General features: G+C 45.8%; 2 protein-coding genes across 2 annotated transcripts in view; both read right to left on the bottom strand.

Annotated features, from left to right (window-relative positions):
* Positions 1-21,129, bottom strand: part of GALNT11 (polypeptide N-acetylgalactosaminyltransferase 11) — a 49,907-nt gene extending 28,778 nt beyond the window's left edge. Inside the window, exon 1 of the mRNA XM_039230689.1 lies at positions 20,961-21,129. The gene's annotated coding sequence lies outside the window, so the exon portion shown is untranslated. The remainder of the gene's footprint in view (positions 1-20,960) is intronic.
* Positions 21,130-22,123: 994 nt separating this feature from the next.
* GALNTL5 (polypeptide N-acetylgalactosaminyltransferase like 5) overlaps positions 22,124-24,921 on the bottom strand; it is a 61,898-nt gene continuing 59,100 nt past the window's right edge. The window contains exon 9 of the mRNA XM_039230692.1: positions 22,124-22,200. The gene's annotated coding sequence lies outside the window, so the exon portion shown is untranslated. The remainder of the gene's footprint in view (positions 22,201-24,921) is intronic.

Genomic DNA, 24,921 nt, shown 5'->3' with positions numbered 1-24,921 from the left:
CGATCCCTGGAGCCTGTTTCAGTCTGTGACTCCCTCTCTCTCTGACCCTCCCCTGCTCACGCTGTCTCTCTCTCTCCTAGAAATAAATAAAACATTAAAAAAAAAAAAAAAGAACAAAACACCTGGGTAACAAAAGACACTAAAAGAAAAAAAAAGGCAAATGAGAAAAAAGAACAAAATACTTGCAGCTTGTAACACAGACTAGAAGGTACTATCTTGGTATTAGAGATCTACTGCTGTTGGGGCAGCGGTGGCTTGGTCAGTTTAGCGTCCAACTTAGGCTCAGGTCATGATCTTGCGATTCATGGGTTCGAGCCCGACATCGGGCTCTGTGCTGACAGCTCGGAGCCTGGAGCCTGCTTCAGGCTCTGTGTCTCCCTCTCTCTCTGCCCCTCCATGCTCACGCTCTGTCTCTCTCTCACAAGTAAATACTTTAAAAAAATTCAGATATCTACTGCTGTATGTCAAGCTACCACAGAACAAGACACGTTTCTTACCTCCCACTTTCCGAGCATGGAGAGGGAGCACAGCGGCACCGGATGGGCCCTCTGCTCGGCGCCCAGCAAGGCCTCACGCTACCGTCGGCCGAGCTCCATTCTCACCCGGAGGCCTAAGTGCGCAAGAAACGCCCCCAAACTCATCAAGCTGCTGGGAGAACTCCTCTCCCTGTGGCTCTGCGAGGACGCGGCCCGCCGGCCGGAGGCCACGCAGGCCCTCACGGCTGCCAGCAGATCCCGCCGGGCGGGTGGCACCCCGTGGTCCCTAACTTCATCGAGGCGGCAGGGAGGACCGTCGGCCAGTCTGCTTGACGGAGTCTTACATGACACGGTCACGGGGGTGACGTCCCATTTTCCTTGCTTTACACCGTAAGCTGGTCACGACACCGACCCTCTGTCACCTCTGCCGTGTCTGTGGGCGGGAAGCACCCCGCTCCCGGGACAGAGGCGCACACGGCCGCGCGGACGGGGGACCCTCTCCCCGGCCTGCCCGCCACTCCCGTACAGACTGTTCACAGAAACACAACTGGTTCCTCACCCTACGAAGAAAAGGCTGAGCCTTTTTCATAATAAAGGAAAATGAGCAAAGTAAGCCTTCCCCGAGATACCAGCCCCCACCTGTTGGATTTATAAAAATCCAGAAACTTCGTGGCGGGGAAGCAGGGCGCTGCGGGCATTGCGCCTGCGCCCATCTCTCAAACAGAGAAGGCCTGAGGCCCTGGGACACTGAGCCGCAGGAGTCTGGGACGAGGAGGGGACGGGAGACACTGGGAAGGAAGCCTCCGAAGGGCGGGAGTGCGGACTGGGGAAGACAAAGGCGGGCCGGACGGAGACACGGCGGGAGGGAGGGAGCCCGGCCTGCCAGCGGCTGCGTGAGCGACGAGCCGGCGGCGGGGTGAGCTGCGGGGGGTCCAGGGGAAAGGACAGCGAAGCTGAGATTGCTCGGAGAACCGTCCCTGGAGAAGAGGAAGACCTCGGCTTGGAAAGACAGTGTGTTTCTGGCTGGGGTGCGGACTTTCAACGAGGTGCCCCCGGTCCGGGAAGGCGCCAGGAAACACTGCAGCGCTCCCGGCCCCAACCCTGGCGGCGACCCGCGTCCCCCGCAGGCACTTGGGTTGTGTCGCTGCCTGACCCCTGCGGATCTGGCGGATCTGAGGCCGCACACTGCCCACCCCCTACTCTACCCCGGGCAGCAGGGAAGCGTGACCTGCGGGACTGTTTCCAGCGGTATAAACAAAGCCCTCCGACCAGACCTGGAAACGAGGCAGGGTGTGGGGCACAGAACTCAGCCCACCTTGCCTACATCTTCAGCACAGGGAGATCAGACTGAAGGAGGGATTTGCAACGCGTGGTTGAGAAGGGGCTGGGGCGACGCCATTCCTCTCCCCACAGCCACCAAGGCGGGGCCCAGGGAGCCGCCAGCAGCACACCGTGGAGGCGGGACCTGCCTGCACCAAAGCACACCCATCCCCGCCAGAGAGCTGTTTTGTTACCGTAGCTGTTTTTACCTGAGCCTGGGTTCGCGTGTTTATTGGTTTGTCTGTGCGTTTGGTACCTGTGTTCCCTAGGTGGTGTCTGCTTGCTTTCTTCAGGGCACCTCAAGAAACAAGCCAGACTACACATGGTGGAGAGTCCCAAATACCACTATGAGTAGGGAAACAAAATAACCAAACGCTCAACAAGAGAAACCAAGAGACACCATTCAAAGAACACTTCCTGGACAGACAGGCCCTGGACAGTCAAAGAGCCCTCTTCAATATAGCAGAGCTCACAGGGGCAGAGTGTACAACAAGCTTTTAAAACTTACAAGAGATAGAAAGCTAACCAAAACGACAAAATGGAAGAACTCTCCTCCAAAGAAATTCCAGGACGAAATGACAGCTAAAGAACTGCTCCAAACAGATATAAGCAACATAACTGAACAAGAATTTAGAACAATAATCATAAAATTAATCGCTGGGCTTGAAAAAAGCATGGAGGACATCAGAGAAACTATTGCTACAAACATTATGGAGCTTAAAAATAGTTATGATGAATTTTAAAATGCTGTAAATGAGATACCTAATAAAATGGAGGCGCCCAATGCATGGGTTGAAGAGGCAGAAAGGAGAATAAGTGATTTAGAGGACACAATTATAGAAAAAGATGAAACTGAGAAAAAGAGAGATAAACTGATCCAGGAACGTGAAAGGAGAGTTGGAGAGCTCAGCGATACAATCAAACAGAACAATATCCATATCATAGGAATCCCAGACGAGGAAGAGAGAGGGAAAGGCGCTGAAGGAGTCCTGGAACAAATTATACCAGGGAACTTCCTCAACCTGGGGAGGGAAGTAGATGTTGAAATCCAAGAGACACAGAGAACTTCCCTCAGACATAACTTGATCTTTACGACCTATCATAGTGAAACTGGCAAAATGTAAGCACAAAGAGAGAATTCTGAAAGCAGCTAGGGAGAAAAGGGCCCTAACATACAAAGGCAAACCTGTCAGAGTGGTGACAGACCTATCTACTGAAACTTGGCAGGCCACAAAGGAATGGCAGGAGATCTTCAATGTGATGAACAGAAAAAATACTCAGCCAAGAATCCTCTATCCAGCAAGCCTGTCATTCAAAACAGAAGGAGAGATAAAAGTCTTTCCAAATAAACAAAAATGGAAAGAATTTGTCACCCCTAAACCAGCCCTACAAGAAATCCTGAGGAGGACTCTCTGAGGGAAATGTTGCAAGGAACGCAAGATACCAGAGACACCACCATAAGCGTGAATCCCACAAACGACATGATGACTCTAAACCCATATATTTCGATAATAACACTGAATGTAAATGGGCTGAATGCTCCAATCAAAAGATATAGGGTAGCAGAATGGATAAAAAAAAACAAAATCCATCTATTTGCTGTCTACAAGAAATGCATTTTAGACCTGAGGACACCATAAGATTGAAAGTAAGGAGATGGAGAAATATCTATCATGCTACGGGAAGTCAAAAGAAAGCTGGAGTAGTTATACTTATATCAGATAAGGTAGACTTTAAATTAAAGACAGTAACAAGGGATGAAGAAGGGCATTATGTAATAATTACAGATCCTATCCATCAGGAAGAACTTACAATTATAAATGTCTATGCACCAAATATGGGAGCGCCTAAATATTTAAAAACAATTAATCACAAACAGAAACAATCTTATAGATAAGAATGTGCTACTAGCAGCTGACTTTAATACTCCACTTACAGCAATGGATAGATCAACCAGACAGAAAATCACTAAAGAAACAATGGACTTGAATGACACATTGGACCAGATGGATCTCGCAGATATATTTAGAACCCTACATCCCGAGGCCAGGGAATTCACTTTCTTCTCAAGTGCGCATGGCACATTCTCCAAGATAGATCACATACTGGGACATAAAGCAGCCCTCAATACATATAAAAGAATTGAGATCATACCATGTACGCTTTCAGATCACAATGCTATGAAACTTGAAATCAATCACAGGAAGAAGTCTGGAAAACCTCCAAAAACATGGAGGTTGAAGAACACCCTACTAAAGAACGAATGGGCCAATTAGGCAATTAGAGAAGAAATTTAAAAATACATGGAAACAAACGAAAATGAAAATACAACAATCCAAACTCTATGGGATGGGGCGAAGGCAGTCCTAAGAGGAAAGTACATCGCACTCCAGGCCTATTTCAAGAAATTAGAAAAAGCGCAAGTGCAAAACCTAACAGCTCACCTAAAGGAACTAGAGGGAGAGCAATAAGAGCACCTCAAGCCCAGAAGGAGAAGAGAAATAGTAAAAATCAGAGCAGAAATAAACAGTATAGAAATCAAAGAAACAGTTGAACAGATCAATGAAACCAAGATTTGGTTTTTTGAAAAAATAAACAAAATTGACAAACCTCTAGCGAGGCTTCTCCAAAAGAATAGAGAGAGCACTCAAATAGACAAAATCATGAATGAAAATGGACTGATTACAACCAACCCCTCAGAAATACAAGCAATTATCAGGGGATACTATGAAAAATTATATGCCAACAAACTGGACAACTTAGAAGAAATGGACAAATTCCTAACCACACACTCACTACCAAAATTCACACGGGAAGAGATAGAAAACCTGAATAGACCCGTAACTAGTGAGGAAATTGAATCAGTTATCAAAAATCTCCCAACAAATAAGAGTCCGGGACCAGATGGCTTCTCTGGGGAATAATAACAGACATTTGAAACAGAATTAATACCCATTCTTCTCAAACTAGTCCAAAAAATAGAAATAAAGAGAAAACTTCCAGACTCATTTTATGAAGCCAGCATCACTTTGATTCCCAAGCCAGACAGAGATCCAGCAAAAAAAAAAGGGACTACAGACCAATATCCTTGATGAATACAGATGCAAAAATCCTCAACAAGATCCTTGCAAATCGAATCCAACAGAACATAAAAAGAATTATCCACCAAGATCAAGTAGGATTCATTCCTGGGTTACAGGGCTGGTTCAATATTCGCAGATCAATCAATGTGATACATCACATCAACAAAAGAAAAGATAAAAACCATATGATCCTGTCAATAGATGCAGAAAAAACATTTGACAAGATACAGCATCCCTTCTTAATAAAGACCCTTGAGAACGTCGGGATAGAAGGAACTTACTTAAACATCATAAAAGCCATCTATGAGAAGCCCTCAGCTCACATCATCCTCAATGGGGAAAAACTGAGAGCTTACCCCCTCAGATCAGGAACACGACAGGGATGTCCACTCTCACCACTGTTGTTTAACATAGTACTGGAAGTCCTAGCATCAGCCATCAGCCAACAAAAGGAAATAAAAGACATCAGAATTAGCAAAGAAGAAGTCAAACTCTCACTTTTCACAGATGACATGATACACTACATAGAAAACCCGACAGACTCCACCAGAAGCCTACTAGAGCTGATCCATGAATTCAGCAAAGTTGCAGGATACAAAATCAACGTACAGAAATCGGTTGCATTTTTATACACCAAAAAGGAAGCAACAGGAAGAGAAATCAAGAAACTGATCCCATTCACAATTGCACAAAAAACCATAAAATACCTAGGAATAAACCTAACCAAAGATACGAAAGATCTGTATGATGAAAACTACAGAAAACTTATGAAGGAAATTGAAGACGACACAAAGAAATGGAAAAACATTCCATGCTCATGGATTGGAAGAGTAGTTAAAATGCCATTACTACCCAAAGCACTCTACACATTCAATGCAGTCCCAATCAAAATTGCACCAGCATTCTTCTCAAAACTAGAACAAACTATTCTAAAATTTGTATGGAACCACAAAAGACCCCTAATAGCCAAGATAATATTGAAGAAGAAAACCAAAACAGGAAGCATCACCATCCCAGACTTTAGCCTCTACTACAAAGCTGTCATCATCAAGACAGTATGGTATTGGCACAAAAACAGACACATAGACCAATGAAATAGAATAGAGAACTCGGAATTGGACCCAAAAGTATACAGCCAACTAATATCTGAGAAGGCAGGAAAAAGTACCCAATGGAAAAAAGACAGCCTCTTTAACAGATGGTGCTGGGAGAGCTGGACAGCAACATGCAGAAGAATGAAACTAGATCATTCTCTCACACCATACACAAAAATAAACTCAAAATGGATAAAGGACTTGAATATGAGACAGGAAACCATCAAAACCTTACAGGACAAAGCTGGAAACAACCTCCTTGTCCTTAACCGCAGCAATTTCTTACTTGACACATCCCAAAAGGCATGGGAATCAAGAGCAAAAATAAACTACTGGGACCTCATCAAGATTAAAAGCTTCTGCACGGCAAAGGAAACAATCCATAAAACTAACAGGCAACCAACAGAATGGGAAGAGATAGTTGCAAATGACAGATCAGATAAAGGGCTAGTATCCAACATCTGTAAGGAACTCACCAAAGTCCACACCCAAAAAACAAACAATCCAGTGAAGAAATGGGCAGAAGACATGAACAGACATTTCTCCAAAGAGGACATCCAGATGGCCAACAGACAGATGAAACGATGCTCAGCATCCCTCCTCATCAGGGAAATACAAATCAAAACCACACTGAGATACCACCTCACGCCAGTCAGAGTGGCTAAAATGAGCAAATCAGGAGACTCTAGATGCTGGTGAGGAAGTGGAGAAATGGGCACCCCCCCCCCCCACTGTTGGTGGGAATGTAAACAGGTGCAGCCCCTCTGGAAAACAGTGTAGAGATTCCTCAAAAAATTAACAACAGAACTCCCCTATGACCCAGCCATAGCATTGCTAGGAATTTACCCAAGGGATACAGGAGTGCTGATGCACAGGAGCACATGTACCCCAATGTTCATAGCAGCACTCTCCACAATAGCCAAAACATGGAAAGAGCCTAAGTGTCCACCGACGGGACGAATGGATCAAGAAGATGTGGTTTATCTATACGATGGAATACTCCATGGCAATGAGAAAGAATGACATCTGGCCATTGTAGCAACATGGATGGACCTTGAGGGTGTTATGCTGAGCGAAATAAGTCAGGCAGAGAAGGACAGATATCATATGTTTGCACGTATAGGAGGATTAGGAAGAACTTAACGGAGGACCATGGGGGAGAAGAAGGGGGGAAATGGTGGGGGAGAGGGAGAGAGGCAAACCATGAGAGACTCTTGAATGCTGATAACAAACTTAGGACTGATTGTTGTGTTTGTTGGGGGAAGGGGGAGATGGGCATGGAGGAGGGCACTTGTGGGGATGAGCACTGGGTGTTATATGGAAACCAACTTGACAATAAACTATTAAAAAAAAAATCCAGAAACTTGACAACACATTCTGATAATGAGGCTGTGGAGAAACTCTACGTGGTGTAGTTTCTATGCAGGGCAGTTTGGCAACATCTACTAACATTACATATTCATTTATCCTCTGACCTAGCATTTTCACTCTTAGAAATCTACCCCAGAGGGTAAAAAATAGGAAGTAATGTATATGAGTGAAATCACATGGCATTTGTCTTTTCTGATTTGTTTTGCCTAGCATTATACTCTCTAGCCACATCCATGTTGTTGCAAATGGCAAGATTTCGTTCTTTTTTATGGCTGCATAATACTCCATTTTCTTTATCCATTCATGTATCGATGGACACTTGGGCTGCTTCCATAGCCTGGCTGTTGTGAATAGTGCTAAGGACAGAGAGGAGTGTGTGTATCCCTTAGAATTTGTACTTTTTTTTTTTTTTTTGCGTAAAGACCCAGTAGTGAGATTGCTGGACAGTAGAGTAGTTCTATTTTTCATGTTTTGAGGAAACTTCATACTGTTTTCCCCAGTGGACACAACAGTTTGCATTCCCACTAGTAGTCAATGAAGGTTCCTCCCCCCCACCCCACCCCCCCGCCATACCACATCCTCACCAACACTTGTTATTTGTGTTTTTTAGCCATCCTGACAAGTGTGAGGTGAGAGTTCATTGTGGTTTTAGTTTGCATTTCCCTGATGATAAGTGATGTTGAGTGTGATTTCACTACAGGACTGTTTGTAATGGCAAAAGCCTGGGAAGAATCCAATTGTCCATTAATAAAGAACTGGTTGAACAAATTAAGAAACATCCACACAATAAAATCTCTGCAGCTATAAAGAGGAAAGAGAAATGTCTCTATATGTTACTAGGATTTTATCACTAAGCTATGTTGCCGGGTAAAAAAGTGAGATGGAGAAGAGAGTATATAGAATGCTACATACAAACCCATCTACATTCATGCACATAACTGCTTATAAGACAAAGGATGAAGCAAAGGAAGGACAAAGCGTAATACCAAGTTGGTTTCTAGCATTCTCCCATAAACCATAAAAAGAAAAGTTAACACCCATTAGGAGAGGGAGGAAATAGAAGGGCGAGGCAAGAATAAAAGGCAGACTTCATGTTCACAGGTGAAGAGCAGCCTCGCACTCCTATGCAATCCAGGAGACTAGAAGGATATGCATTCGATAATACGCAAGTAACAACATAAGCACACACATGCCTTAGTCCGCTCAGAATCCTACGGATCGTTGCTGTTTGCATCTGCTGTCTCAGGTCAGAAACGCTCCCCGGCAAACTATCTATGAGCCGAAGAACTAACATCGCAGCTCTCTCTCAGTTTAAATCCCAGCATCAGTTATCAATTACAGTGAGGGGTATTTCTCAACAGCACAGTCGTCTGAGCTAAGAAAACCCATTCTGAGGTGCTGTCCACAGTTGACTTCTATCAGCAAAGAACCAGCTACTAAATTATACTCCATAAAGTAGTCAAGTTACGTAACGTTCACTAGGACAGTGCCGTTACTCAATGTCAGTCTACAGATGATACTTTAAACCACTCGATTCATCTTCCAGCCAGGGCCTATTAAATGTACTAAATAATCCAACGTTCTTTTTCTGAAAATCATTAAATAATCTTTAAGAAAAGGCTAATACTGGGAACACGGTAGAGGTCTATATGCCAGTCACCACGCAAGGTGGTAGGGATTAATATTTTAAGCTCTGCCACTATGTGCTAAAAAATCAGAAAATGCAGATAAGCAAAAAGTTAAAAAAAAAACAAAACAACTTAAGCACTTGAAATCTCACCACTCCTAATATTTTGCTATATATTCTACTTACGTTTAATCTCTCACACTATCTAAAATGTTACGCTGTTATCAGCAATAACAAGCTGAATCAGCTTGTGGGCATCATAAATAATTTTCTGTCGACTTTATTTAAAACATTTTCTACAAAGAATATGTATGTCTTCAATAATTAAGGAAAAAACTTACTTAGCTTAACTTAAAAATACAAGAACTTTGGAGAGGATTAAATATTTTAAGGCTTTGAATGAAATATGGCCTTTCCTTTTAACCTCAGAAGCAAAAGGGATTTTAGCACATTAAGAGGAAAGGCTATTTTCATTCCATTAATGTGTCAAAAACTTGTGAATAAAATCTGGACACTGAGCAAATACACTAAAAGCACAATTTGAAAAACGTTTTCCTCCACAAATCACTAACCGGTCTGAATTCGTCTGCCCAGCGTCCATCTTCTTTCGCTACAGGAGTATGGACACGATGCTCCCTACCGCACGCACAGTACAGCTGTCGCATTCCCTTGGCACAAAATAATTTCCATAATGGTTAATGAAGTTTAAAATGTCTATCTTTGCATGCTAAATATTTACCTTTCTGTAGCTTCTGGCTATTTTCTCATCGGTCTGTTCTATATTCCAAATTGTCGAAGAGCAAACATCTGCTAGCTTTTTCCATAAAGGAGACAGATTCATAGTTAACTGAGCTACGGTCATGTGGGTACAAATGCTGATTTATTTACAACAATGCCTTCCCTACAGACCTGCAGGAAATTACAAGGTGATGACAACAGAAACAAAAACACGTTATTTTTTTCTCCTTCCTTATCTGCCTGAAAGACTAGAAGAAAACCTTCACCACAAACATATTTCATAACTACGAGTAAGACGATTATTGAATTAGGAAGGGTTCAGAGCAAATTCCAGACACCGTATGTTCCCGGGAATAACCCTCTGACCTCGCTCGGCCGTTCACGGCTCTCCTCGCTGAGAAGATCAGAAAGAAGAGAAACATGTGTGGGGTCTGTCCACTACCCTCCAGGGCAGAGGAAAGCCTCACGGGAGTGCTGATGGGAGAAGGAAGCAAACGTAACTAAACACTGAAGGAAAGGAAGCTAAAAGGACAGTCCGTATACAATGCGCGTGAACCGATCCTGGACACCTGCCTGGTCAGTGGCGACGGGCAGGCGAGGCTGACCGGTCACTTCCACAGCCGGTGTGATCACACGCCCAGGTAGGCAGGGGCCGCTCTCCGTGGGTAAGACCATAAGGAGCCCGTGGCTGGAACCACGCGAGATGCCTGCGCAACACACATTTACTTCAAGGCATCATCACGTTCAAGACCTTCCTCACTGTATGTTCCACTACACGTGGGTAGGGTTTACTAGCATCGCTCATGTTTTCCTTAATTTATCTCTGACCCCATGTGTCTGATCAAGATCGACAGGCATGGCAGGAAATGCCATGGCAGCCTCTCGTGGGTCCCAACGGAAAGAGCTGATATCATGTCAACACAGGGGTCATAAAATCCAATGCAGTCAGAAGCCAGGCAGATAAACGGGTGGATCAGCCAGGACATGTTCCCCACCTTCAGGAACTCAAAAACGGCAAAAGTCGTGCTGCTCAGTCTCGAGCCCGCCACGCACATCCCGAAAGAGGTGCAGAGAATGAATACCCAGTAACCATTTGCAGCCTCCACAATTACGAAAACTGTTATTTCTTGTTCCTTCTGTCCATAAGAAGAATTAAACCCAAAATATATCAGATGAAGACGAAATAGATAAACAGGGGAAAAGTTACTAGAAATAAGTGTTCTGAGATATCCAAATACCTAAGAACCTAAAACAGCTTTAAACCCACCCACCATAAACATGCACCTGTGTGTCCACAGTCCACATGGCCTTCTATGGCCAGCTTCGTCCCACGACCACAGGAGTATCAGCCGGGTTAGCTGCCCTCACACCACGCCTACTGGATTATTCTATTCTGCTAGCATGTGATGAACAGCCAGCAAGCGCGGACTCTCCTGTGAATTCTCTGACACCAGCATCGGCAGGTTTGAACCAGGTTACCCAGTCTGCAAGCACAAGGAAGCACAAGGCCAGGATTATCTTCCATACCGCTGATTTTGTATTTCAAGGTGAACAGGTGAGGTATCCAAATCGTGTGACAGAACCTTGAGCATTTTTCAGAAAACTCATTTCGAAGGACAATCTACCACCTCAAGAGGGTTAGAAAGCTGACACACCTACTGAACAGCGGGGCAAGCGGCCCATCTCCACTCCTGCCCCTCCGGCTGGGTCACCTGCAGGAAGGCACAGAGCCCACAGCGTCACCGGGACACCCTCTCGAGTCCCAGCAGCCGCACAGGTCTGACTTCCAACTGCCGGTCCCTGCCTCCCTGGCCCTGCGGCCCTTGTGCCCATACGGGGCGGCCCCAAAGGCATATGGGAGCGCGAAGCTCCCAGGGACAGCCGTCAGCAGGGCCTGGTAAGAGCACCCCGCTCCCTTACGCTCGCGCCCTGGGCGGTAACTGACACACGTCTTCTCTGCTGGCTGTCAGAGCTCCCGTTCCGCACACCCTTACAGCAGAAAACGGCTTGAAATCCGTGTCCTTTCCCGGCTTTCTCTCTCCCCCTCACCTCTTCAATCCCCTACTGGTGTGTCCTGAGATTACCTCACAAATAAACAAGATGATTTAAAATTTTTATCTCGGGATTTGCTTTTGGAGAAACCCAAATAATAAAATCTGGTTTCCGCAGAAAAGAAACAGCTTGACAAATTCTTATATATATGAATTACGTATTATTTCTAAGTGGAAAACTTAATAAAGATAGGCCTTGTATATATAGCTTTTGTTGCCTATAAAATACAAAATAATGCATACCAAAAGTTTTTCTGAAAAGCTGCCAGACGTTTTTATAGCTGCAAGAGAAGAACATGGGAAAGCAATAAGCTTTTTGAAGACAGCAAAGCTCTCAGGCAGTACAGCTTGCAATCATTATGAATCAAGTGATCAATACAAAATACCAAGCGTAGCCCGCATCACCATGTCTCGGTACGGTGCCATCGTCCTGTGCCTGTAGCTCCCCAAGGACGGTCATGAGTTCCAGCCCCAACGTGGGAAGAGCTCACAGGCCATCACTCCCGTCCTTACAACAAGAAGCAGCTGGACAAACCTGGGGCGCCCGGGTGGCTCAGCTGGTTAAGTGTCCGACTTCGGCTCAGGTCATGATCTCGCGGTTTGAGAGTTCGAGCCCCGCGTCGGGTCTGTGCTGACAGCGCAGAGCCTGGAGCCTGCTTCGGATTCTGTGTCTCCCTCTCTCTCTGAACCTCCCCTGCTCATACTGTCTCTCTCTCTCTTAGAAATAAATAAAACATTAAAAAGAAAAGAAAAGAAAAGAAACTGGACAAACTGAAAAGCTAGGACTCTGGGACCACTGGAGAAGTGAGGGTGCAGGGCATGACGCCACCCAAACCTAGAGACACACAGCTGGTCTCGTCTTACCCGGAGTAGAAGGTGCTGGAGCTGCACCCGGTGCCTCAGGCCGTGTGCCCGGATGGCGAGGGGCTCCGGGGAAGCCCTGGGGAGGCTGGCCCCACATTTGTGCCTCCAAGAGACCCCCTCTGACAGGGGAGGGGCAGAGGAATCACTGTGACACACCCAGAACTTTCCCCCCAGCAAAGGCATTTGCTTCAGGGGAAAAGACGTGCCAGAACTTTCTCCCCTTCGGGAAAGGGCACTCCTCCCACTCCTGCCCTTCTGGTCAAACCTAAGGGGGACAGATACTCCAGAAGGTCAAGGCTTCCAGAAAACAGACTGGGACCTCTACAGGGGGGATCGCTACCCCACTGCAAACACCTGTGACGGTCGTATCTGTAGATGACAGCACTCTCACCCTCGCTCGTACTTGGCCACTGCACCAAAGGGCCCCGAATATGACAAAGGTGAGGTTCAGGTCAAACAGCTGCAAGGCACAAACTCTCCGGGGAAGGGTGCTCGGAAAATCCCAAGTCAAGAGGGCAGATGAAAACAAGGTCACTAGAAGAATCTGAAGGTCTGGCATCCGTAGCTACAGCAAACAGAGCCAACCCCCCAGCCAGATGGCCATAAAGCCACACACCCAAGGTCTATTTACCCCAGGTGCTGTCACCTGATATTAGGTTCTCAGCAACAACAAATACAAAACACACCAAAAAGCAAGGGAGAGGAAGGTCTGAAGAGACACAGCAGTGACAAGAAGCAGACTTCAATGACGCAGATTTGGGGACATCAGAGAAATACTTACACTCAACATGTTAAGGACTCTAATAGAAAAAAAAGACAACACGCAAGAACATGTGAAAAACAAACAGGGAGATGGAAACTCTAAGAATCCCAAGACTAAAGCCCAAGAACACTGTCACAGCAATGAGCATGGCGTTGAAGAAAAGCAGTGAGCCTGAACAGAAGTCAACAGACACTTTCCATGCTTCGAGATGCAATGGGGAAAAATCAGAACATCCAAGGGCCATGGGGCAATTTCAGGAAGTATAACATAAAAAGTACTGCAATATCAGAAGAGAGAAAAAAGGAGCAGAAATATCTGAAGCAATAATGGCCAAGAACATTCCAAAATTAACAACAGACCTCAGGAAGCAGAGAGAACCCAAAGCAGAATAAATACCCTCAAAACTCTCACGTACATATGCTACAATCAGAAAACCAAAGACAAACAGAAAATCTTGAAAGAAGCCACAGAGAGGGAAAAGAACACTTTACCCAGAGAGGAAAAAGGGTAAGAATGACAGCGGGCTTGGGGCGCCTGGGTGGCTCAGTCAGTTAAGCGTCCAACTTCGGCTCAGGTCATGGTCTCACGGTTCGTGGGTTTGAGCCCCACATCGGGCTCTGTGCTGACAGCCAGCTCGGACCCTGGAGCCTGTTTCAGATTCTGTGTCTCCCTCTCTCTCTGACCCTCCCCTGCTCACGCTGTCTCTCTCTCAGAAAGAAATAAAACATTTAAAAAAAAAAAAAAAAGAATGACAGTGGGCTTTTCATCAGAAATCACGCAAGCAGGAGACAGACTAAAATCGTCAAAGTGTGAAAGAAAAAATTCCCACCACCTTAGACTTCTACATCCACTGACTTATCCTTCAAAAATTAAAGAGAAATACCTTCTCGAACATGAGCTGAGGAATCTATCACCAGTAGACATGCCTTGAAAGAAATGCTAAATTCTTCAGGCAGAAGGGAAATGACACAGGTCAGAAACCTGCATCTACCTAAAGGCCACTGGAGAAGAGAACAATGAAATGAAAATAAAATTTGTTTTCTTATTCTTATCTGACCTAAAAAAAAAGTTTTCCAAGTAAATATATGTCACAATATACTGAGTGAACAAATGACAACTGGTAAGTGAATGAATGACAGCAACTTCACAGGAATGGGAGGGAAACTCGGGATAGTCTAATAAGGAACCTGGACAACATCTAGCAATAGTGTTTCCTGAAGGCAGATCCAAACTAATTAGTTTACAGTGGATACCGTAAACTCTACGGCAACCACCAAAAAATTTATTTACAAGAAGTACAACTGATATGCGGTGTGGAGGCAGATTAATGGTCCCCCGGAATATCCACACCCCAGGAACTGGGGTTTCTCATCACCTGACCTTATTTTTTATTTATTTATTTTTTTAGGAAAATTTTTTTTTAATGTTTTATTTATTTCTAGGAGAGAGAGAGAGAGAGAGAGAGACAGCTTGATCAGGGGAGGGTCAGAGAGATAGGGAGTCACAGACTGAAACAGGCTCCAGGCTCTGAGCCGGCAGTCAGCACATAGCCCGACGCGGGGCTCGAACCCACGAACCGCGATATCATGACCTAAGCGAAAGTCGGACGCTTAACTGACTAAGCCACCCAGGCGCCCCAACCTGACCTTAAACTACAGAGATTATCTTGGATTATATGGGTGGACCCGGTGTAATCGCACAGCCTTAGACGTGGAAGAGGGAGGTGGAAGAGGAGATCAGAATGATGCAATTTAAGAGGAGCAACTCGACCCACCGTTGCCGGCTTCCAGAAGGAAGGAATAATAATCTAATCCTATGATACCTGAGATTTGCTTCAAATCTACCAATAGGGATATATGACAGGTGAGGTTATAGACGAAAAAAAGACTGGCCATTAACAAAAAATTTTCCAAAATAAAACATTAAAAAATATAGATATATAGAATTTAGCATCTCTTTCAGGGCAGGTCTGGTGGTGACAGATTCCTCAGTTTATGTTCGAGAAGGTATTTCTCTTTAATTTTTGAAGGATAAGTCAGTGGATGTAGAAGTCTAAGGTGGTGGGATTTTTTTCTTTCACGCTTTGACTATTTTAGTCTGTCTCCTGCTTGCGTGATTTCTGATGAAAAGCCCGCTGTCATTCTTACCCTTTTTCCTCTCTGGGTAAAGTGTTCTTTTCCCTCCCTGTGGCTTCTTTCAAGATTTTCTGTTTGTCTTTGGTTTTCTGATTGTAGTATATGTACGTGAGAGTTTTGAGGGTATTTATTCTGCTTTGGGTTCTCTCTGCTTCCTGAAGTCTCTTGTTAATTTTGGATGTTCTTGGCCATTATTGCTTCAGATATTTCTGCTCTTTTCTCTCTCTTCTGATATTGCAGATATTTCACCTAAACAAAAATGTTCCTTGGACCCTGACCCCTACATTCGGGTGCTGGGCTCTGTATGTGTCTTGATTTCCAGGGGTTATCATGTGCTTACACAGTTCAGTCCTCAACGAATTCTTTTTCATGGAGTCCAAGATCACAAATGCTGGGGCCTGTCCTTGTGAGTTTTGCGTATTTGCACATATGAACTATTTCTCCTCACTCCTGCTTCCTCACGTTCAACAGACGTTTCATTGGAGGAGAGCTCAGAATTTAGTTCTCTGACAGAACGTTCACACGCGAAGAGGTGTGGAGGGGCGAATACAGATGCAGAACAGTGAAAACGTAGAAGACTATGACACTCAAGTTACCATCTCGCCGCTCCAAGCCCAGGGGCTCCCAGCCGGGGGCTGAGGTCCTCGACGTCTGGGAAAATCTGTCACCCCCCAGGGTCGTTTGGCAAACAACTGGAAGTGGGTTTGGTTGTCACAACTTGAGGGACGCGACTAGCATCTGGAGGGTAGCAAAATGCTGCTAAACACCTTACAATACTCGGGACAGTCCCCTCCGACAAAGAACGATCCAGCCCAAGATTTCAACAGCGCAAAGGGTGAGAAGCCCTGTCCCACTCTGTGGTGCTAGGTCTGGGGCTGGGACTCTCCATGTGGCATTTTTCAAACTACTAATAAATGAACAACTTGGAGGACTCTTTGAAATACATCTGGAAAAATCTTCAGTCTCAATAATTAGTAAAGACGCGCAAATAAAAATAAGATCCTATTTTCTGAATTAGCCAAGGTTCCTAAAAATATTCACTTTAGTACATGTAGTTAAATAACACACTTATCGGTGATAAAATTAAACATTGCAAGGCCCTTTTAAAAAGCAATTTGAGGGGCGCCTGGGTGGCTTAGTCAGTTAGGCGTCCGACTTTCGCTTAGGTCATTATCTCGCGGTTCGTGGGTTCGAGCCCCGCGTCGGGCTCTGTGCTGACTGCTGGCTCAGAGCCTTGAGCCTGTTTCAGTCTGTGACTCCCTCTCTCTGACCCTCCCCTGCTCACGCTGTCTCTCTCTCTCTCCTAGAAATAAATAAAAATATTAAAAAATAAAATAAAAAGCAATTTGAGGGGCACCTGGGTGGCTCAGTCGGTTAAGCGTCCAACTTCGGCTCAGGTCATGATCTCACGGTTCGTGAGTCCCAGCCCCGTGTCGGGCTCTGTGCTGACAGCCAGCTCAGAGCCTGGAGCCTGTTTCGGATTCTGTGTCTCCCTCTCTCTCTGACCCTCCCCTGCTCACGCCTCTCTCTCTCTCTCTCAGAAATAAATAAAACATTAAAAAAATTTTTTTTTTAAAAAAGCAATTTGAGGGGGTGCCTGGGTGGCTCAGTCAGTTGAGTGTCCAACTTCGGCTCTGGTCATGGTCCATGGTTCATGGGTTCGAGTCCCACATCGGGTCCATGGTTCATGGTTCTATGCTGAAGCTCAGAGCCTGGAGCCTGCTTCAGATTCTATGTCTCCCTCTCTCTCTGTCCCTCCCCTCCAAAAAAATAAACATTAAAAAAAATTTAAAAAGCAATTTGACAAGGGGACAGAAGCCTTAAAAATCTTTACTCCCTTTAGTCAATCATCTCACTTTCTTTAGGGACAAAAATCCTAAAGAAATAATAAATTGGGTAAAAAAAATTCAGGCATGTCCTAAAGTGGAGTCTAAAAAGTGCTACAATAAAGATATAAGCAAACTATCGGGAAAGAAATATGGAGGAGAAAAAATGTTTGCATGGACACCTTGAAAAAAATTTCTTTTAGCCGATATTTAAGTTTGGCTTTTAAAAAGTAAAACTTCAATGGCCAAATGCTGAAATATTTCAAGGGAAAAGTTCAAGTCATGGAAAATCACAACATGTATTTGTTTTTAGTTTTCCAAATAGAATATCAAGTAGAATTATTGGCTATATGAATAGATTGGCTGGGTAAGGCCAGTGGAAGGTAATTACTTCTAGGAGTAAAGGCTGGGGCTCTGACCCTGATGATGAGAATTAACCCGTTCTGGGGACACCTGCGTGGCCCAGTCGGTTAAGTGTGTGGCTTCAGCCCAGGTCATGATCTCACGGTATGTGAATTTGAGCCCCACATCAGGTTCTCTGCTATCAGCATAGAGCCCACTTTAGATCCTCTATCCCCGCCCCCCCCCATGTGCTTTCTCTCTCTCTCTCAAAAAAAAAAAAAAAAAGAATTAACTTATTCTGCATGTAAAGGAAAGCTAACTAGTATCTTTAGGCAAATATATCTTAGGGAGAAAATTCCAGCAGCAGAGTATAAAATGGTTTGGGACGGGCCGGGGGGGGGGGGAGGGGTTGGAATCTAGAACGAGGAACTCCAGTTAGAAAAGTTCCATTTTTCTAAGAGATGCCTCTTCCAGTAAGAGGCAATCATGGGAGCTTCCCTCTACTTGCTAGATGAGATGCTGCATGATTCATGAATCGTTTAAAGCCAACTAGATCTTAAAAAAAGAAAAAAAAAAAAAGAAGGAAAAGAGGCAGTCATGAGCTGAGGAAGTGAGCGGTACGGAGGATCAGAGGCAGAACCGTCTGCGCTTGTACACTTGACAGGACCTGGGTCCCCAAGGGGAGAGGGAAAGAAAACACTTCCCAGCTTTCAAGTCTTGGTGGCAGGGAACATGGAGAACAGGTCTGGGAGGATTACCAGATGACGAATTTTGGCTTGGATACGTTGCACTGGAAAGGACACTTGATACAGAGGTGTCCCTAGCTTGAAATGCAAATTTAAGCCTCAGAGCGAAGTTAAAAACAGAGCACCAAAACTTCAGTTCAAGTTACATGGAAGTAACAGCAGAAGAGGCTGTAAGTAGTCGAGAGCCGAAAACGGAGCAGAGAGCAAGCACTGAGCCTCTGCAGACATGCAGTTAACAATCGCGTAGAGAAGGATGCTTACAAAGGACAAGAGAACGATCGTGTCACGATCAATTTACAGAGGCATCACGACGACTTACAGAGGTCAAGGCAGCAGAAGTTGAGGTGGGGCCAGCAGATTTAGCCATAGCAAGGGCACGAAGGTCCTAAGAAAGCAGTTTTAAAAAGGGGAAGGGTTTGGGGCGCCTGGGGGGCTCAGGCGGTTAAGCATCTGACTTCGGCTCAGGTCATGATCTCGCGGTTTGTGGGTTCAAGCCCCGCGTCGGGCTCTGTGCTTACAGCTCAGAGCCTGGAGCCTGCTTTAGATTCTGTGTTCCCCTCTCTCTACCCCTCCCCCACTCACGGTCTCCCTCCCTCCCCCTCAAAAATAAATATTTTTTAAAAATGTTTTCTTAATGTGAAGGGTTTGTTAGTTCCTCAAAAAGCCAAACACAGATTCATCACAGGCCCCAGCAATTCCACTCCTAGGTATATACCCCAAAGAGTAAGAAACATATACATGTAACCTCATGTTCATAGCAGCACCATTCACAGCAGCCAAAAGGTGGGGGACACAGCCCAGTGCCCATCACCAGATGAATGAATTCACCGGGACACGGCCAAAAACCTCAGCCACAAAAAGGAATGAAGTCTAACAGATGCTGCACCACGTAAGAAATCTAAAAACACGTGAAATAAGCCAGACAGATGTTGTAGGAGATAAAAAGGACCAATATTGGATGACTCAACTTATACGAGGTATCTAGAGCGGTCAGATTCAGAGAGGGGCCGGAGGGGTCTGGGGGAAGGCAGAAATGGGACGTTACTGTCACAGTGTTTCTGTGTGGAGTGATGACGACTGTTTTTGGAAATCATTGGACGGTGTGACAATACTGTGAATGTACTCACGCAGCTGAACTGGGCACTTAAATACGGTTCTAATGATAAATCGCATGTTTAAAAAAGTTTTCAAGAGGTTAAAAAAGTTTAAAAAAACCAATTAGAACCCAAATTGCAAGGAACAAACAGCACAACATCTGTCAAGATGTGAAGTGTGGACTACTCTCTCACCACCTTTAACTTGAAAAGCTCAGCTGATACATATTGAGCGTAGGAGGTTTTCTTTTTCCCATTTTTCTAAAAGCGGATTAGATTTCAGCATCCAGTACTTCAGGATAATCGGGAAAAAGAGAGTGGAGGAAACACACACACACACACACACACACACACACACACACACAGAAAAGTCAGGTCTAAACCATGATTTGGGGGAGGAGAAAGACACCTCAATATCCCGGTGCAAAATAATACTGTGAAAAGCACTTTCAGGGGCGCCTGGGTGGCTCAGTAGATTAACCGTCGGCTCAGGTCATGATCTTAGGGTTCGTGGGTTCGAGCCCCACGTCGGGCTCTGTGCTGACAGCTGAGACCCTGGAGCTGCTTCAGATTCTGTATCTCCCTCTCTCTGCCCCTCCCCAGCTTGCGCGCTCTCTCTCCAAAATAAACAAACATTTTTAAAAAACCACATTCAAAGTTATAATTTCATTTTATATTTGGAAACCTGACTAACCAAACAACTGCTTTCATAACACAAAGTAAAAAAAAAAAAAAAAAAGAACGCTGACCCGATCTTCTCTGATGGTTAAAAAAGAAAAAAAATCAGAGCATGTTAATATTCCTCAAAGGACGCACCCTATCAGAACTGGGGGGCAGGGACTCGGTATTTTTACATTCTATCATCCAAACTGCATGGGTTTCAGGAATGTAGTAAACTGCACAAGACAAACAACCCAATTACTCTAGCGAGTATATTGCAAAGAAAAAGAAAAGAGAAACTAGAGGCGCATCAACCAAATCCCACTTGGTCAATTACGGTAAAAAAAAAAAAAAAAAAAAAAGACAAGAAAGTTTACGCGTCTTTGGGGAAATGCGGGCGACCTGGACCCCCGTGTGTGTGGGGGGGGTACCTGGGCGGGCGCCCTCTGCACCCCTCCCCTCTGCGGCGCTCCCGGCTGAGAGTTCCCGTTCTCACTTCCGCGGCCCCGCGGCCTCCGTGCTGGAAGAGAGCGGCGGGCGCCCCGGGCCCACGGCTCCGCCCGCCCCGCGCCGCTGCAGCCGCGGCCCGCAGGTGCGCGCCGGGCCCCGCGGGCGGCGACGCCGCCAACACCCGGTCCCCGCGGGGCGGAGCTCGGGCCCGACACCGCAGCCTCGGGGCCGCGCGCCGCAGCGGCTCGCCGGAGGCGCCGAGGGCACGACGGAGGCCGCGCGGGCTCAGACGCCGCCGCGCCCGGCCGCGCGCTACTCACCCCGACGCCGGCAGCGCAGGATCCCCGCCTTCTGGGACTCGGGCCGTGGCATCTTCTCCCCCGCCACAGCCCGGGCCCGAGCCGCACGAGCCACAGCGGGCCCGGAGTGACGCGCTGCAGCCGGAGCTCTGGCGGCCGCGGGCCCGCGCCGCAGTCTCGGCCGGAGCGCGCGTGCCCGTGGGGCCACGTGACGGAAGCCCCGCCCCCTGCGCGGGAGTGACGTCACTCCGCGCGCCAGGCGTGGGCGCCGGGCGGCCGCGGCGAGGTCGTGCGCGCTGTCGAGGCTCCGGTTTGGGCCGTAGCCTTGAGGGTCTGTGACCGGCTGCCTTCGGGGTTTTTCTCCTATAAAAAGGCTAAGGACAAGTGGGCTTGTACTTTTATTTATTTTTTATTTATTTCTAGGAGAGCGAGAGACAGCGTGAGCAGGGGAGGGTCAGAGAGAGAGGGAGTTACAGACTGAAACAGGCTCCAGGCTCTGAGCTGGCAGTCAGCACAGAGCCCGACGCGGGGCTCGAACCCACGAACCGCGAGATCATGACCTAAGCGAAAGTCGGACGCCTAACCGACTAAGCCACCCAGGCGCCCCATGGGCTTGTACTTTAAAAAGAAGTTCAAGTTCAGTTGTGATAGAAGAAATGCGCGTGCGAGTGTGAAGGCCGTGCGGTGCGCTTCCCAGAGAAGAGGTGGAAAGACCGCGCGCGCTGGTGGCGGGGTGGGGTGCGGAGGTGCCGGGCTCCCGTGCGACAGCGGCCGCAGTGTCCCTGGGGCTTGTGACATCTGCTGAATCTTAAGCCCCTTGCGGTCGAAGTCTGCGGTTTACCCAGATCACGTGATTCACATACAAACCGAAGCTTGAAGTCGGTGTGGTGGGGAACGGTCTCGTGCCGGAGCGCTTCCATTACTCCCTTCTCCCCCCCACCCCCCCATAGCATCAGATGCTTCAATGCTTGCCGTTCTGATGGGTATTCAACGGATTTTTTTCCTAGCTGTTATTCTAAATGGTTTGAATGGGTGTGTATCCTAGTCTATCAAATTAATGTATAATGGTATAATTCTAGCAATTGAGGTTTGGGGATAGCTCCAGTTTTACCCTTGTGAAGAATGACGCTAGAATGCTCTTTGCAGCGTAACATCGTGGTTCAACCCAGAGCCTTCGAGACTGGGTGGATTCTGCTGGTGTCTGGGCCGTGTTCATTTGTCCCTACACGAAGGTACCAGATGAAATCCAGGATGACCTCAACTGTGAATTTCAGAGAAACGATATTTTGGTATAAGTATGTTCCGAGGAATATGCGAAATATACTTATAATAAAATATTGCGTATCAATAATTTATATTTCAAATATAGAGCATCCTGTCTTTTTATTTGCTAACACTGGCAACCCCAACCCTGGACAAATCTAACTTTGGTTTTCTCATCTATGAAATGGCAGTAACAGTAGGGCCTATCTTAGAAAGCTGTGTGAGTGAAATGAGATCATCAAAGAAGAGTACTTACCACAGAGTATGGAACATAACGGGGACTCAGTTTCACGCAGGTGTGTGTTAGGATAAATTCTTAGACGTATGCTTTAGTTAACAGAACTCTCAGGCTTACTTTAGGGCTTGTCTGAGCATTTGATGATCCCAAAAACTGTGTTTTCAGAAAAGCTTTGAGAGGGTTCCTCAATTAGCTCCAAAACATAAATCAGATTTTCAAGTTTCCACATTAAATAAAAAGTTGCCACCTACAGGCTAATGTAGATTTCCTTTCAATTACACCAACTACTTGGATGTTGAGTTTTGGTGAGGTTTTTTGTTTGGTTTTTGGTTTTTGGTTTTTTTTTTTTTAGAGAGAGAGAGGGAGAACGAGCACATGTGGAGAAGGGGCAGAGGGAGAGGGATAGAGAGAATATTAAGCAGGCTCTATGCCCAGGGTGGAGTCCACCCGGGGGCTCGATCTTACAACTGTGAGATCATGACTTGAGCCTAAATCCAAGTGTCAGATACTTAACCGACTGACATGGGCCCTTGGATGTTGATTCTGATTTCTATTCCACAGTTGACTGAAACAGTATTCGAAAGAACTTGTTTAAGCAACATATGACATCATTTTCAAGACCAATCCACATTATGTAGTACCTGACCAACATTTAAATTAGAAAACTAAGACAATATTAGGCTCATGGCTCTAAGAGCATTTATTTATTTATTTATTTATTTTTGGGCAAAGATGACATTTACAACATCTTCCTTTTTGCTTACCAAAGAAAACAATTATTATCAAATTTCTTTTTAATTTTTTAAATTTTTATTTATTTCTGAGAGAGAGAGAGAGAGACAGTGTGAGCAGGGGAGGGTCAGAGAGAGAGAGGGAGACACAGAATCCGAAACAGGCTCCAGGCTCTGAGCTGGCTGAGCACAGAGCCCGACGCGGGGCTCAAACCCACAACCATGAGATCATGACCTGAGCCGAAGTCAGATGTTTAACCGACTGAGCCACCCAGGCGCCCCCTATTCTCAAATTTCAAAACTAGAAAAAAGTTATTTCAAGATGATGCTCTGTATTTATACTAGAATTCTTTTCTTCTGCCAAAGATTTCTGTCTTGTACTTTACACTAATTTTAATAGACTTGTGAGTTTATTATAAACGTTTCTATTACTTTCTAGAAGCAGGGAAGGTATAAAAATGGGCCAAGAATATAATTATAATGTGGTGCTTATTTTGAGTTGCCAGATTGACTTCTTAAAGGCTCAATCAAGTTACCCTGGCCATCCATACTATTTGAGCCCAGGTTTCCCAATGTCTTTCTGCCAATAGATTTATAGAGTATTTTGCTAAAATACGTAGGTATAAAGAGATTACAGACTGATTCTTTCTTCTTTACATTATATAGATTATTCCAAAGACTACAAGCTCCATGAAGGAAGGCATGTTTTCCTGCGCCCTCACCTAGAAGGATATCTAGCCCTAGCCCCTCAATTATTTTTTAAAATTTGTTCAATGTTTTATTTATTTGAGAGAGAGAGACAGCATGAGCAGGGGAGGGTCAGAGAGAGAGAGAGACACACAGAATCTGAAGCAGCTCCAGGCTCCGAGCTGTCAGCACAGAGCCCAACACGGAGCTTGAACCCACGAACCGTGAGATCATGACCTGAGCTGAAGTCAGACGCTTAACTGACTGAGCCACCCAGACGCCCCAATAACCCCTCAATTATTGATCAAGCACAATAGATAAATTGTTCCTGCTGTAAAAACTAGCTTATATTTCTTCAGCGTAGGGCTTAGTGATCTGACCCTAAGCCTCCCCCGGTCATTTTATTCCTTTCAATGTGATCTTCCCCTCCTTTCTCATTGTCTTCGTGAATTAAATACGTTTCCCCTCTCTAGCCACCTTCACTAGGGTGAACACATCAGCCATCCGTCTAACCCAAGAGAAGTACTGTAGACATGTGGGAGTGTGTTGACACAGGGTAGATAGGGAATCTAGCTCCTTCTTCCCCTAATCCCAACAGGCCTGAGCCAGAACATAGATCATCAGCAAAGCACCCAATGCAAGAAGCGTGAGGAGAGCTGGAGGCCAGAGCCATAGGAGGGGAGAAATATGAACAAGGCAAAATCAGAAGCAGGGCAGGGGGGGGCTGTCTCCAAGTGACAAAGGGACCAGCAGGCACAGACAACAAAGCTGGCCTAGAGAACTGGACTGGGCCACCAAGGCGAGTGGACCGGACATCTGGAACTCAGGAACCCAACCAAACAAGGACCCAGCACCCAAATCTACACTGGCAGCAGGAGGGAAGTAAAACACAGATGAGCCAACATTGGCACGTATCAACCGAGGGTCCCCGTGAACGTCTTTCTGAGAAGGCCCCCAGCCAAGTCACCTGTCTAAATTTTTTTTTCTTTTTTTTTAATATTTTTATTTATTTCCAGGAGAGAGAGAGACAGCGTGAGCAGGGGAGGGTCAGAGAGAGAGGGAG

This window comes from Hyaena hyaena, unplaced genomic scaffold, assembly GCF_003009895.1.
Source record: "Hyaena hyaena isolate Hyena2069 unplaced genomic scaffold, ASM300989v1 scaffold_50, whole genome shotgun sequence".
Taxonomy (NCBI): domain Eukaryota; kingdom Metazoa; phylum Chordata; class Mammalia; order Carnivora; family Hyaenidae; genus Hyaena; species Hyaena hyaena.
Note: the sequence above shows the minus strand (reverse complement) of the source record. Positions and strands in the feature narration are given on the sequence as shown.